Genomic DNA, 14,348 nt, shown 5'->3' on the forward strand with positions numbered 1-14,348 from the left:
ACGGAAGGCAGTGCAAATAGCTTTTCGAGTTAAGTGTTTTTGTTTCTTTTGGATAAATACCCAGAAGTGGGACTGCTGCATTACATGGTAGTTTTTAATTTTTTGAGGACCCCGTATACTGTTTTCCACAGTGGTAACTCACTGTGGCTTTGACTTGCATTTCCCCGATGCTTAGTCATGTTGAGCACATTTTCATGTGCCCGTTGACCACCTCTATGTCTTCTTCGGAAAAATGTCTATTCAGACCCACTCCCCCCACCTAGCAGCTGTGACATATGGAAGTTCCCAGGCCAGGGGTTGAATTGGAGCTGCAACTGCAGGCCTACACCACAGCCACAGCAACACCAGATCTAAGCCACACCTGCGACCTACACTACAGCTTTTGGCAATATCAGATCCTTAACTCACACAGTGAGGCCAGGAATTGAACCTGCAACCTCACAGAGACTATGTCAAGTCCTTAACACACTGAGCCACAATGGGAACTCCTGCCTTTAAAAAATTGTTTTCCAGTGAGTTGTATGAGTTCCTTACATATTTTTGATACTACCTCTTATCAGATATATGATTTGCAAATATTTTCTCCCATTAGGTAGGTTGTTATTTCATTTTGTTGATGGTTTCTTCTGTTGTGCAGAAGTTTTTTTAGTTTAATGTAGTCCCACTTGTCTATTTTAACTTTTGTGCCTTTGCCTTCATTGTTAGAAAAAAACTTTTTTTAATGTTTAAAAAATTTTGTTTAATGTTAACTATGTACTGGCTACTTCTTATATTGCAATTCTCTCCAATGGGAGTACTTGTTTTTGCGGTTTTTAAAAAATAATACCAGTGTTTCATGAGTAACTCCAATGACTGTTTTACTACAAAATCCATTCTGTTTTTTAAATTAAGAAATAAATATTGAAATTGCTATTAACATTGTTGGCAACAGCCAGTAAGTCTTCTACGTGATATATTAGACAAAGCAAATTTTATCAGGTAATGTCTTATATGTACATCCATGGCAAGAAGGTTGAAAATTTATTCACTATGCGCACACCCAAAACATGTATTTTAGAAAACTGTCCCACAGATGAGATTCAGCTGCAAACACACTTGTATGTTTTCTCAGAATCAAGAGAGAAAGAAGGATTTAATTTAGCCTATGAAAAATTGGATATCATCATGGTTTGGCAATTCTTCCTGCAACTTTGGTAACGAAGCCACTCTCATGACTTGGACTTTTACAAGGGCCCGGTCCACAAAAGCTGCCATATGCTCACAAGGCTGTAAGACTAGAATAAGCCAGAGAGAGGTGAGAACAATGGAAGCGATTTTATTTCTCAAATTTAGGTAGAAAACCATCCAGCAAACAGCTCAGATGAATACTTACACCTCTTTTCAATATCCTTCCTCTCCAACCAAAAAGTATTGTACATTCTCCGTTTGGCCTTGGTTTCACTACACTACCAGACAATTATACTTTTCAGCTTGTTTTAAAATCACAGAGCTTTTATCAATAAAAATCCTAACACTGTACTGCATCACTCTGAGACTCAGTCTCAAATTAGGTCTAAACATCAGGTTTGTAGCAATTGTTAAATATTATTTTATTTATTCATTATTAATCAGTTGGTTCTATGATGGTCCAGAGCAATTTTTAAAATATCGTTAAATGTAAAGTTGATTAATGTCTTACACAGATAACTATTTAAATTTATTTTCCTTTTAACAAAAAGAAGAAAATGTTATGTTGAAATCTGACTCCGACAATGACTGTTTCTGCAATTTATTTTTAAACTGAAAATATGCTGGCATGGAAAATTATGCCTACAATTAAAGGCAGTGTTTTATGAACAAAAGAAATCACTGGAAGTGCCACATGCCTTGTCTTGAGAGAAACCAAATTCTTGAGCCTTAGTTATGTGAAGAAATAACCACAGAGTTAGCAATCTAAAAGATTGTAATTTTTTTTCTTTGCAAAACATCTAAAGTATATATTTCTTTTCCCTACATTTAGTTCTAAATGCCATTTGCCTTTAACTTAGAACTAACTGCTTCCAGACATCCTGCTCAAACCTCAGTGATTCATTTATCCACATCTACAAATTCGCCTTAAAGTCTTAACCCCTTCTATTCTATTCTTTCTTCTCTCATCATTCAGATCATTTCAGATTTATTGGGGAAACAAAGGACGCATCAGGTGTGAACATTCACTGATCCTCACTCTCAACAACAAATATTAAAACCACTGCCTAAACAGGAGCCATCACTTGACCTCACACTGAGTGCTGTTCATACAGTCCCCTGTCCCACACTGCACTGGAAACTGTAATCAATCCTCACACAGACCCTCTGAGGTATGGATGACTATCTTCACTTTACACTAAATAAACTGTGGCTCACAGCATTTAACAGAGTCAGAAGTCACACGGAGACTGGCCCCCAAGGCTTGAAGCTGTGCCCTTTTCAGTCCCTGCACCCCCCACCTTTCCCACCTACCCCCACCTCTCAATACTGCCCCTTCCTTGACTCTTATCATAGCCACAGGGACCTTCCAGTTCTGCCCTACATCGTTTCCCAGGCTTCTGCTCAAGGGTACCACAACACAACACATCACAATACTATCCTTTCCTGGGAGGTCCTTCCCTCTCTCACAGACTGGCCATGCAGCCCACCCAACCTCCTCACCCCGCCACTCTGTCTCTGCCTACATCACTCCAAGACTATTTCTTTCCTCTTCTTTTTCTGAACACGCCCACGGCACGCGGAAGTACCTGGGCCTGGGATTGAACCCACACCACAGCAGTGACCTGAGCCTCAACAGTGACAATACCAGGTCCTTAACCCACTGAGCCACAGGGGAACTACTCCCAAGAGTATTTCTAGCTAAAGCACAGTAATGAAACCTTTTTTAATTCCATTTTAATTTTAAACCCAGTATTTCTTTTCTCTCTTCTTACTCTCTAAAGCTTTGCAATCATTTTCCTCTCTTAGCTGCTCAGACATTTTCACAACATAATTGTAAATGTAACCTCACATTTCCCTGATTATAATACGTACCAAAGAATTTGAGGACAAATAACAACAGTACTAAAGAACAGGTTTACAAAAGCACCCAACAGGGTTTTACAAAAGAACCGCCCAAACTTTGCTTTTCCCAGTGGGAAAATATGAGTATGATGTAACGTTGCAGTACAAGGATCAAAGCATTATATAGACTAGAAACAAAACAAACAAAAAAATTTAAAAATTCAAAATATGAGAATCATATACAAATTCATCTGTTTCTTGTATTTACAGATAATTTCTAAATCATATTCTGAAAAAATCTTTTTGAATAAAAACCAACACACTCATTTAGAATCTACAAAATACACTTTACAATAGATTTTAAATAATTTTGAAAGCAATGCAGGAATAGTTCAATTAACATTATGCTCGTTACAAACAAAATGTACCCAGCATGTTAATAATTGTTACCATCCTGAGTGTTATGGTACATGTATATTTTAGATCACTTAATAAATTACACTATAAACAAAAATGCTTAAAATAACTTAGATAATGCTTTTACTTGTAAGGCATCTGAGTTAGTCTTCAGAAGCTTTTAAATGGGAAGGTTAAATGACACTTTGTGATTATAACAGAAACATGGCTGTTAGAATGTACATGCTAATCCACTAGAGTAATTTTCTGTCAAGCACTCAAGAATCAAGTAACAATTCTGGTGGCTACCCAGAAATCACCCTATGCAAGCCGACAGCTAATGGCATTTCTGTCACTGCCTTAGTCCAGGCATTTTTGTCTCCAAGACTCTTTCTCCCTCCCCCCTTTTTTGGCTGCTCCGTGGTATACGGAGTTCTGGGCCAGAGATCAGATCTGAGCCGCAACTGCGACCTAAGCTGCAGCTGTGGCAACGCTGGATCCTTAACCCACTGTGCCTGGCTGGGGATCGAACATGCATCCCAGCACTCCCAAGACACTGCAATCCCGTTACACCACAGCAGGAACTCCTGTCTCCAAGACTCTTAACAGCATCCAAATCCATCTCATTTTAATCAGGATATCTCCCATTTACACCATCCTCACTGAGCCTTAACTTCTTGTAAAATGGGAGTCAAAACCAAAACAAGAAATCTTATCCCATAGGATAAGGATAAGAAAGGATCAAGCATCTGGTAGCACCAACATACCTTACTTAAAAAAGCCCTCTCTAAATAATAGCTAAACTTGAATGTGCCAGCAGAGTTAGATTTCCTGAAAAGAAGTAAAATTATGTTACGCCCTTGGTTTAAAAAGTTGCTGGCTCTCTGCCCTATCTTTAATGTGAAGTACAATGGTTTGCATAAAACTATAATTTAACGAATGAGGAACCTGATAATTTGATCTAAGGTTAAAGTTTACTGTTGAATGATTTATGTAAAAAGACTTGTAAAACCATACAACAGAATAAAAATGATCATAGGGTATATTTTAGTGGTTTCAAAGAATACTTACTTGAAAAATTAGAGTCACTTGTATAAAAAAATATTAATTACAAAAGTCTAATGGCGTTTCAAAATAAAACTAAGCAGAACTCCAACTCAGAAACATGTCAGTAGTCAGAAATATTCTTGGCATTTAAAAGCAATAATGTGGCATTAAATATATATATAACCTAGAATTTCATTAATTCAGACAACTCTACCACTCCCTAATGAACGCTAATTAGTAATGTTTTATTGTAACATGCATTATGTGGAAGTTTACTGTACCACTGGGAAGGAAGCAAACAACAAATTAGAAAATGCTGAATTTAAGCACCGTCTCTTTTGCTTTTGTGGTGGTTATACACTACTTTAAAATAAAAAGTTAATCTAATCCTAACCTACACTTAAATCACCACACAGCTGCAAAAAAGATCCAATTATTTTATTGGAGATGAAACATTCTTCCCAATGGAATCAAGCTGACAACTAAACAGTTCAATTCAAAGGAAAAAAAAATCAGTCATCATTAAATTTTACTACTCTTCATTGCATAATTTTTAGTCACTTTATTATTGCACGACCTTTATCGAAACAATCACTTTAAGAACAAGAAGGTAGGAGTTCTTTTGTGAAGCAGAGGGTTAAGGATCCGGTGTCACTGCTGCGGCATGGGTTTGATTCCTGACCTGGGAATTTTCACAGGCTGCAGGCACAGCCCAAACAAACAAACCGCACAAACACACAAAAAGGTAATTAAGTCAAATGATATTTCTACGCCAAAAAGAGAATGTGTTAAAAGAAATGGTACCCTCTTTCAAAATGGCTATATTTTTGTGTAATTTGCACTCATTCCATATGAGACAGCCTTAATAACCTTACACATAAGCAAACAGGAAGAGTAATAGAAGCAAGAATGAAATATGAAGGGGAGGCAGATAAGGGACTGATCTTGCTTGGAAAGGGGAAGAGCAAGGAAGGTGGCAGAGAAGTGGCTGCCATTTGAGCTGAGCCTCTATGGATCAACAGGAGTATTCGGATGTGGCCAGTTTGTGCTAGACTGAAGAGGGGGGACACAGAAAGGAGGCTGAAAAGGTCTAGGCTTTGAGTGACAGTATATTTGTATGTGAAAATCCTATTATAAGTTTTGAGGCAATGTATTTGCTCCACTCTTAGGTTCTCTGTCACTTCAATTTCAAAAGAATATACGTATTTTTTTAACTCTGAAAGAGTTCAAGTAATAATGCACTTGTGTGATGCACACAGCACTTTAAATAAGGTACAATTTAGTTAGCAAATCATTATCCCCAAGTACTGAGAAATTTCTCACTTACAGATGAGGCAGGAGTTTAGAAATCTGACCCAGAATAGCTGGGCAGGGCCCACTTTCCACAGCAAAGACCAGACACAGTCAGCAGAGTTGGCAACGAATGGCCACTGGAGGCCACCGTGATGGCCATATTTCACTCTGGAGATACTTCCTTCTAACGGAGTACAAGTCCACAGCATGCTATTAGTTGGTTAGATAACCAGCAGGTTTTCATTATCACAGTAAAGATGACATTCTTCTAACACAAAGATCAAGAGAGACTCCTTACTCATTTAATGTGCTTAACCAATCCATTTATTCATACTCAAATATTCATTAGGCATCTCTTAAGCACAAGGTTTTGTACTGTCCACCACTAGGAAATAAAAACATAGTGCAAGACTATATATAATAGGCTTAAAGAATACTACTCTACCCGAGCTTACTAAGCTAAATTTCAAACTTGAAGGATACCACAATTACACTTTTCCATCAGATTTCCGTATTGGTGGAGAATTCCTCAAAGAGTACCCTATTCATAAGCAGACAGACAAGCACTACTTCCAGTGCTAGACTTGAGTCAGTCTTTATTGTCAATTCAGGTTATGCCCCCAACCCCACCCCCGCTCTGCTCATCCCCTCTTCTTTTCTGTTTTGCCAGATTTAATTTCCTGTTCCTACAAAAAAGTTTAAGTAGCTTCTCTTTACTTGAATGTTAGTAGCATTTAGGCCAATGACCTCTGATGTCATAATGCCTCAAAAACCTCTTTGTTTAAAATGCATATTGAATATATTCCAATTCATCATTATGACAGTAACTTACTGATTAAATTTAAAATACAGGCTATCTTAAAATTATGTTAAAATATTTTAAGTAGATTCAAGGTAAATTTTAAAGGGAATAAAAATATTAATGAATTTTCTATATACTTAAAATTTCTAGCTTTGAGGAAAATTTTTGGGAAAATTGTGAATCTTGAATTAAGGCTGCCAAGTTCAATAAAATGAACTTGAAACCCTAGTTCTATATCTCTGTGCCTCTAAATATAGAAGTGTAATGTATTAAGAGTCCTAATGAGGCAGTTACTGATATCTTTGCACATTTACATATTAAAAAGCTGATTTAGGTTCAATACCTATCTTATTCAAATATATCTACAAAGAGTCTTACTCTTTGACTGCTTCAGAAAATTGATGTGAAAATATTTAATATATTTATTAAGAACTTCTGCATTGTCTTTTCCTCAACTAGACTTACAAAGTTTAAAAAAGTGCCAATTCTTTAAGAGAAAACTTTGAAAATTTCTCTAAAAGAACTTGAAATTACAAGGCTGCTACTGAAGCTGTATCAAAAGAGTTATGTCAGAAATGACAACATCTAAGACTTTAAAGACTTCAGTTTATCTATATTAGCAGTATGACATTAAAATAATATCACTCATCCACTCAAAATGGAGGAAAAAGTTACAAACAAAAGCATACCCAACCTAGCTTACTTCTTAAACTAATGATTTCAAAACAGCTAAATCAATTTACATAGTGCAATTAATATTGCTAATAAAAAGCAATCTTTAAAGGCATGTTGCCAGTCTTTACAATCAAAGGCAGTAGTAATTTAATGACTTTAAATGCCAAAATATTGCCTATAATAAATCTCCTGCCATCATATTGCTCCTAAATTTTAGGTTAATGAGAATTCCTACTTTGAATCACATTACTAAAATAACCCCAAATAATGAAAGAATTAGATAAATAGCAGCTTCGGCTCATTGTTAATTAACTTAGACTAGTATTAATATACTTTTTAATAAACGTATTACGTAACGATGCTATTAGTATCTCCAAAGGAACTTCTGAGAATTATTCATTTAGTTCTCTTTGAGGAAGAAAAAAAAAATTAAGCCTCTCCTCTGATTAAGTTAAAAAATAAATTAAAATCTTCAGGTTTTCAAGCAATTTGCAACTACTGTGCATTTATGGAGCTTCAAGTTAAGGAGAGACCAAGAGGAAGATTACATATTAAAATGCCCAAGTCATTTGAAAACCTAACGATGTACTTACATTTCTATAGCAATACAATACTTCAATTATAAAAATATTTATAGTACATAAATCCTTTGCACTAGCTACTGTGCCTGGGCTACAAAGATTACTTACCACAGGATCATTGAGAAAAAAAGGACTACTGTTTGTTTAGCCATTAGCTATTTATTATTAATACATAAAAGTAACAAGAATTACTCACCAGGCTCCATCAAAGTCACATTTGTAAAACAGACACTCAACCACAGGAAAAACGGACCCTGGAGTGAAAATCTGACTCCACTGCTTTGTCTTTGAGCTGCTCCCAAATGAGCGCTGTGGAGAACAAGCACCAAGGAAATACACTGGGGCTGCCGGGCTGGCTTGCCACTGCTGCCAGTCTGCCACCAGACTGACGTCACGCACCAACATGTCATTGCAGCCGCAACTGAGGCAGCTTCTCCAGAAGGGTTTGTTGTGATTATGCATGCCTTCCAGCCACGAAAGTAAAATATGATTTCAATTCCCTTAAAGCTGGCATAGAGCATAGGGTAAAATACCAGCATACATAGTTGCAGGCAGCTTTGTGAAGAATGCTCAGTGAGGAGTTTTAAGTCACCTTAGCTCTAAATAGATATTTCCTGTTAAAACTGTAAGCAAACCTATTTAAATGACTCCTTTAAAAACATTTTTGTTGTTTTCTTTTTCCCAAGTTGATACATACTTATTTCAAAAATTCAGCCAATGAAAGGTATAAAGAAAGCTGAAACTGCCCAACTTCCACCACGGAGAAAGGAGAACAGCTGCACAGATTTATTAGTCACCTATTTTTTTTGCCCCACCCCCACCCCTTTTCCAGGACCACACCCAAGGCACCGCATCCCAGGCTAGGGGTCTAATCAGAGTTACAGCTGCCAGCCACAGCCACAGCCACAGCCACAGCAACACCAGATTCGAGTCGTGTTTGCAGTCTATACCACAACTCATGGCAACGCCGGATCCCTAACCCACTGAGCGAGGCCAGGGATTGAACCCACAACCTCATGGTTCCTAGTCAGATTCATTTCTGCTGCGCCATGATGAAAACTCCTATTGGTCGCTTATTATGTCAAGCACATTACAGACACATCTGAGCCTCATAACCCAATGACGTAGGTTCAGTAATTATCTCCATGAAGACACTGAGACACAGAATAGTTAGGAAACTTGCCCATGGTCATAGTGCTAACGAGTGATTGAGCAGGACTCAAATTCCAGGTAGAATATTTCCACACCCGTGCACTTGATCACTGTTATACTATCTAGCAGTAAAAATAACAGCTGTTAATCTTTTGGTGAACATCCTTTTAGATCAGTCTATAAACACACACACACACACACACACACACACACACTTATTCAATAGAAGGAAATCAAACCACTTGTTTTGCAAGCCACTTTTTTCATTCAATAATATGCCACAGATAGCTTTCCATGTCAGTAACTGTATTTCTAATTTTTCCTTTGTTGATAGTTGCTCATCACAATTACCTAAGCCTGATTCCTAGTGGACACAATTTTGCTGGTTATAAACAGTACTTAATGTATATATCACTGTCTAGACATCTTTGTGCTTTTCTGAGTTTAGCTGTGTAGGATGATAATTCTTGGAAGTGGAATGGATAGGTTAAAACAGGCACATATTTTCAGTATTTGCATGCTTGTTCCTTCAAAAAAAGGTTAACAATGTACATTTATACCTCAGTGCGTTAGATTTCTCCTTTCCCACATACTGGGTATTGACAATTATTTTTTCTCCTTTTCAAATCTAATAGAAACACATAGAAAATACAGTTCTAACTGTGTTTGTGTATGTGTTTTAACTGCAAGTCAGGTCAAACCTTTATTCACATGCTTTTTCACATAGGAGGCAGTTCGGCTTAATGGCCACAAGCATGTAGGCTGCTTTGGGGTCAGAAAACTCCAAGTTCAAGCCCAGCACTTCTTGTCAATAGTTTTCTGACCACAGGCAAGTTGCTCAGCCTCTCCATGCTTCAATTTCTTTATACAGAAAATAAAGATAACAATTTAATCCTCAGGGAATTCTTGTGAGAATTAAATGAGAAAAACCACATAACCAACTGGAACAGTGCCTACCACGTGTTTAATTAAATGTTAACTCATATTTAATGACTGACCATATTTCTTCTACATTTCACGCCCTTCATCCAAAATGGTGATTCTTAACAAGAGTATGGACACATCATTTTACAAAACATATTGTAAATGTCTTGTTAGAATGCTAATGACATAAAAATGTTCAGATATCTCACAGTGAGTTGTCTTACAACTAAATCTAGCATGTAACATAACTAGCACTAAAACACTCCTTTCATATGAAACTGCTATAACAGAAATTAAAAATAGCGTTTCAAGTTGAGAAAACAAAATTGTTTCATCATGTAGCTTGAAATACAGACACGCAAGCTGACACAGTTTGCTATAACCAGAAGGGTTTGCATATGTTTTAGAAAAGTAGTCATTCATGATCTATCCCTATTTTTTTCAGTGAAGGTTTTGCTAGTCTCAATTAGTCTCAGTTTAAACTTTTCACACTAAAAAAGAAAACAAAACCCATTCTTGAAAACATCAAAAAGAAGTCAACAAAATAACTTTTGCCATAGTTCTAAAAGCAAAGGCCCTTTTAAATGCCACAAATCATAACAAACTTTAAGCAGAATACAGGAAGGTTAAAAGGTAGGAAGCTTATTATTCCTACCTCCAACCAATTTGACCTTATGTTATGTAATAAAGTCTTCAACTGTTTACACCATCAGGATAATTAGAACAAAACACCTCAAAAAATGCACTAAGACGGAAGTTTTATATTATTCTAGCAGATCTGGTTTAGGTGTAGTCACTGTTGTATACGCTATAAAATGATCCCATCTGCAGGCAGACATTTCTGTAATAAAATTGCATCAGAACATGTCTGCAGAATCATAGTGGCATGGTGGTTCTGTGGCTGCCAGAAGAAAAGCAACAATAACGAAGCAGCAGAGGTCTGTCAAGAGACTCTGAACGATTACCAGGAATACTGAGAATTAACAAGTCAACCAGCGTTTTGTTTATGAAGTTCCCAGCACCCTGTGCTACTTCTCTAGGACCTGGAAGATGCAGGCCCTCCCTCCACTCACAGAACTTCCACAGGGAAAACACTGAGCTTGGGCAAAGAACATAAAAGAGGGAATAAGACAAGGTCCTTCCTCTCAGGGCCAAAACAGTCTGGAACTGACAGTTTAATAGGGAAGACAGAGCTGTAAACAGATCATTATAACATAACCTGATTTGCAGAGCACAGAAGAGGAAGTGGCTAAATGCCTGGGGGAATCAGGAAAAGACTTAACAAAGTACAGTAAATGACAGCTGACCTCACTATTTCAAGAGGAGATTTCAGTTAGATGTAGCAGTAATCACAAATTTAAGATGCAATCTAAACTTTACACCTACAAAAAAGTGCCTAATTAACAGAGAAACTACTCACTTTAAAGAAAAAAAAATGCACACCAATAGGGCAATTCTCACAAGTGCCTTGTATGATTCTGTCCTGCTTTTCCCCAAAGTCAGGGATGGCTAGTTTAGCTTCTTTTTTTTTTCTTCTTTTTTTCTTTTTAGGGCCGCACCCACGGCATATGGAAGTTCCCAGGCTAGGGGTCCAATCAGAGCTGTAGCTGCTGGCGTACACGACAGCCACAGGAACGTCAGATCCGAGCAGAGCCTATGACCTATACCACAGCTGGCGGCAATGCCAGATCCTCAACCAATTGAATGAGGTCAGGAATCAAACCTGCGTCCTCATGGATGCTAGTCAGATTTGCTAACTGCTAAGCCACGACCGGAACTTGTAGTTTAGCATTTCTGATTCTGCTCAAACCACATTTTTAGAAAAAGAAGCTGAGGTAGATCGTGGATGAACTGAACGGCCCATTACTTTGTTGGGGCTCATAAACCTATCTTTACATCAGTAGAGAATCCTAAATCCCAATTAATCTTGATTCTCTTTTCATGTATCTCTACGCTACAGGGCAAGAACCATGCTTCATTAAAAAGCCACAGAAAAACGTCTAGTGGGGCCTCCATGGTAATGCACTTCAGTGCAGTCGTTAGAGCTGTTTGTGATAACAACGGAGGATTCAGTTGTGACAACTTATTTCTCAGTCTCATTGTTACTTTACTTCTCAGTGGCATTTAAAACTCTTGACCACCAGGAGCTCCTGTTGTGGCTATCCATGAGGATGTGGGTTCGTTCCTGGGCTTTGCTCAGTTGGTTAAGGATCTGGTATTGCCATGAGCTGTGGTGTATGTCACAGACGTGGCTCAGATCTGGCATTGCTATGGATGTGGTGTAGGCTGGCAGCTGTAGCTCCGATCCGATCCCTAGCCTGGGAACTTCCATATGCCACAGGTGCGGCCCCCAAAAGACAAAAACGAAACAAAACAAAAACAAAACTCTTGATCACTCAATTCTTAAAAATGCCACCACTGACTGAATTATGTGACCTTGTCCCCCAGCCTTCACTCTGCAAAACAGGCATGAATCTAAATGACTCAACCCAGTACCCAACTGTCTCCATAATTTGGTGCCAATGTACTCATCATTATTAATACCCAAAGCAGAAGCTCTTTTTTTTTTTGGTCTTTTTCGGGCCGCACCTGCGTCATATGGAGTTTATATATAAAAAAATCTACCCATGGGAATAGTTACACAATATGATACATATAAATGTAAACATAATTATATTATGCCCAGAGCTAACAGAGGGACTGGTTTGCCTCTTTGTCGTCTTTTTTTTTTTTTTTAAGGGCCGTGCCCACGGCGCACAGAGGTTCCCAGGCTAGGGGTCTAATCGGAGCTGTGGCTGCCAGCCTATGCCAGAGCCACAGCAACGCCAGATCTTAGCCGCATCTTCGACCTACACCACAGCCCACGGCAACGCCGGATCCTTAACCCACTGAGAGAGGCCAGGGATTGAACCCTCAACCTCATGGTTCCTAGTCGGATTTGTTTCCGCTGCACCACGACGGGAACACCCAGAAGCTCTTTTAATGGATGAGAAACAGATCTAACACTGTCTTTTCCATGCTGTGTCCAATAGTGCTGGATAACATGAAGCATTCAAATGCCCCATCACTAGATTCCTGATTTTTATCTCCTTGGTCATTTAATACAAATCTATCAGGTCAGAAAAATACTAGTACAAGAAAGCAACAAACACATACTTCCAAGGTGTGTTTTTTCCAACATTACCAGGCAACTGACTCAATTTTGACACCATCTACCTAGAGATAGTGTCAGAACCCACAGGGTGAAGGCTCAGTCCTGCAAGGCTGCCCCCCTTTAGATACGAACCAAAAGTCCAGGCTGTCCTCTGTTCTCTGACCCGCTGGTTACAAACTGTAGGTTCCCAAGACCCCCAATGTTGGAAAAAACACACCTCGGAAGTATTTGTTTGTGGCTGATTAGCTAGAGTGGTTCACAGAACTCACAGACACATTTACTTACATTTACCAACTTATTATAAAGAATATTATTAAGGAAATAGGTAAACAGCCAGAAGAAGAGGTACATGGGTATGCACTTTACAAAGGTAAAGTAAGAATACGGATAGCCTCCTTTTCTTTTCTCTCAGATTTCCAAATTTATTCATCTTGGCATACCAGCCACCATATCTTCATGACTTAAAGAGAAACATCAAGGTACCGCTAATTATAAAAGTAAATTATAGTCATCCCTCAGTATCTGTGGGCTTTTTGCCCCCCCATTTCAAAATCCACAGATGTTCAAGTCCCTTATATAAAATGACATAGTATTTGCATACGACCTACATGTACCAACTCCAGCATACTTTAAATTATCTCTAGATTACTTATAATACCTAAGACATTATAAAGGCTACATAAATAGGCAGATTCAAGTTTTGTTCTTTGGAACCTTCTGGAATTTGCCCAATATTTCTGACCCACATTTAGTTGAATCAGAGGATGCCGAACCCTTGAATACAAAGGACTGACTAATAACATGTCCTCATTATCTTCTTTTAAAAGGTGGTGATCAGGTAGAGTAAATCAACTCACAGCAATTGAACACTCACACCCAGCGGTAGCCTGAGACAGATTCCAGGTGTCCCATGCACTTACTGCACAAGTAACCACTACATCAACTGAAGTTCAGCATAGAAACAAACTCTACACCACCAAGGAAGACAACCACTGTGAGCGCTAGAATCATCCTCACTTGACAGAAGGAACCAATTATAATGAAAAAGTCCTACATGCCACTAGAATCTTCTTCCCCAGTGAGTAGTAGCTAGTAAATATACTTGCTTACTAACAGGACTCAGAACCTTTTAATTTGAAAATATCCACTTCTCGGGTCATGAGCAAACAAGCTGGCCCATAAAGAACAGTTTAACAAGATACTGACCTAGCCATTTTATATTCCCTTTAATTTATTTCTTCCAATACTTTCGAAATCCTTCACACTTGTTGCATGAGATTGGTAGCCATGACTTCCTCCTTATGAACTCTGT

At 38.2% G+C, this 14,348-nt stretch overlaps 1 protein-coding gene across 9 annotated transcripts in view; it reads right to left on the reverse strand.

Annotated features, from left to right (window-relative positions):
- The window catches only part of PLEKHA5 (pleckstrin homology domain containing A5), a 253,986-nt gene that overhangs the window by 113,508 nt on the left and 126,130 nt on the right, over positions 1-14,348 (reverse strand). The window contains exon 1 of one of the 9 annotated variants that reach the window (XM_047787457.1): positions 8,003-8,115. The exons of 7 other annotated variants lie outside the window; for them this stretch is intronic. The gene's annotated coding sequence lies outside the window, so the exon portion shown is untranslated. Of the gene's footprint in view, positions 1-8,002; positions 8,116-14,348 lie in introns of those variants that run through there. One more of the 9 variants, XM_047787460.1, reaches the window with a different exon arrangement.

The sequence above is a fragment of the Phacochoerus africanus genome, chromosome 7 (assembly GCF_016906955.1).
Source record: "Phacochoerus africanus isolate WHEZ1 chromosome 7, ROS_Pafr_v1, whole genome shotgun sequence".
Lineage (NCBI taxonomy): Eukaryota > Metazoa > Chordata > Mammalia > Artiodactyla > Suidae > Phacochoerus > Phacochoerus africanus.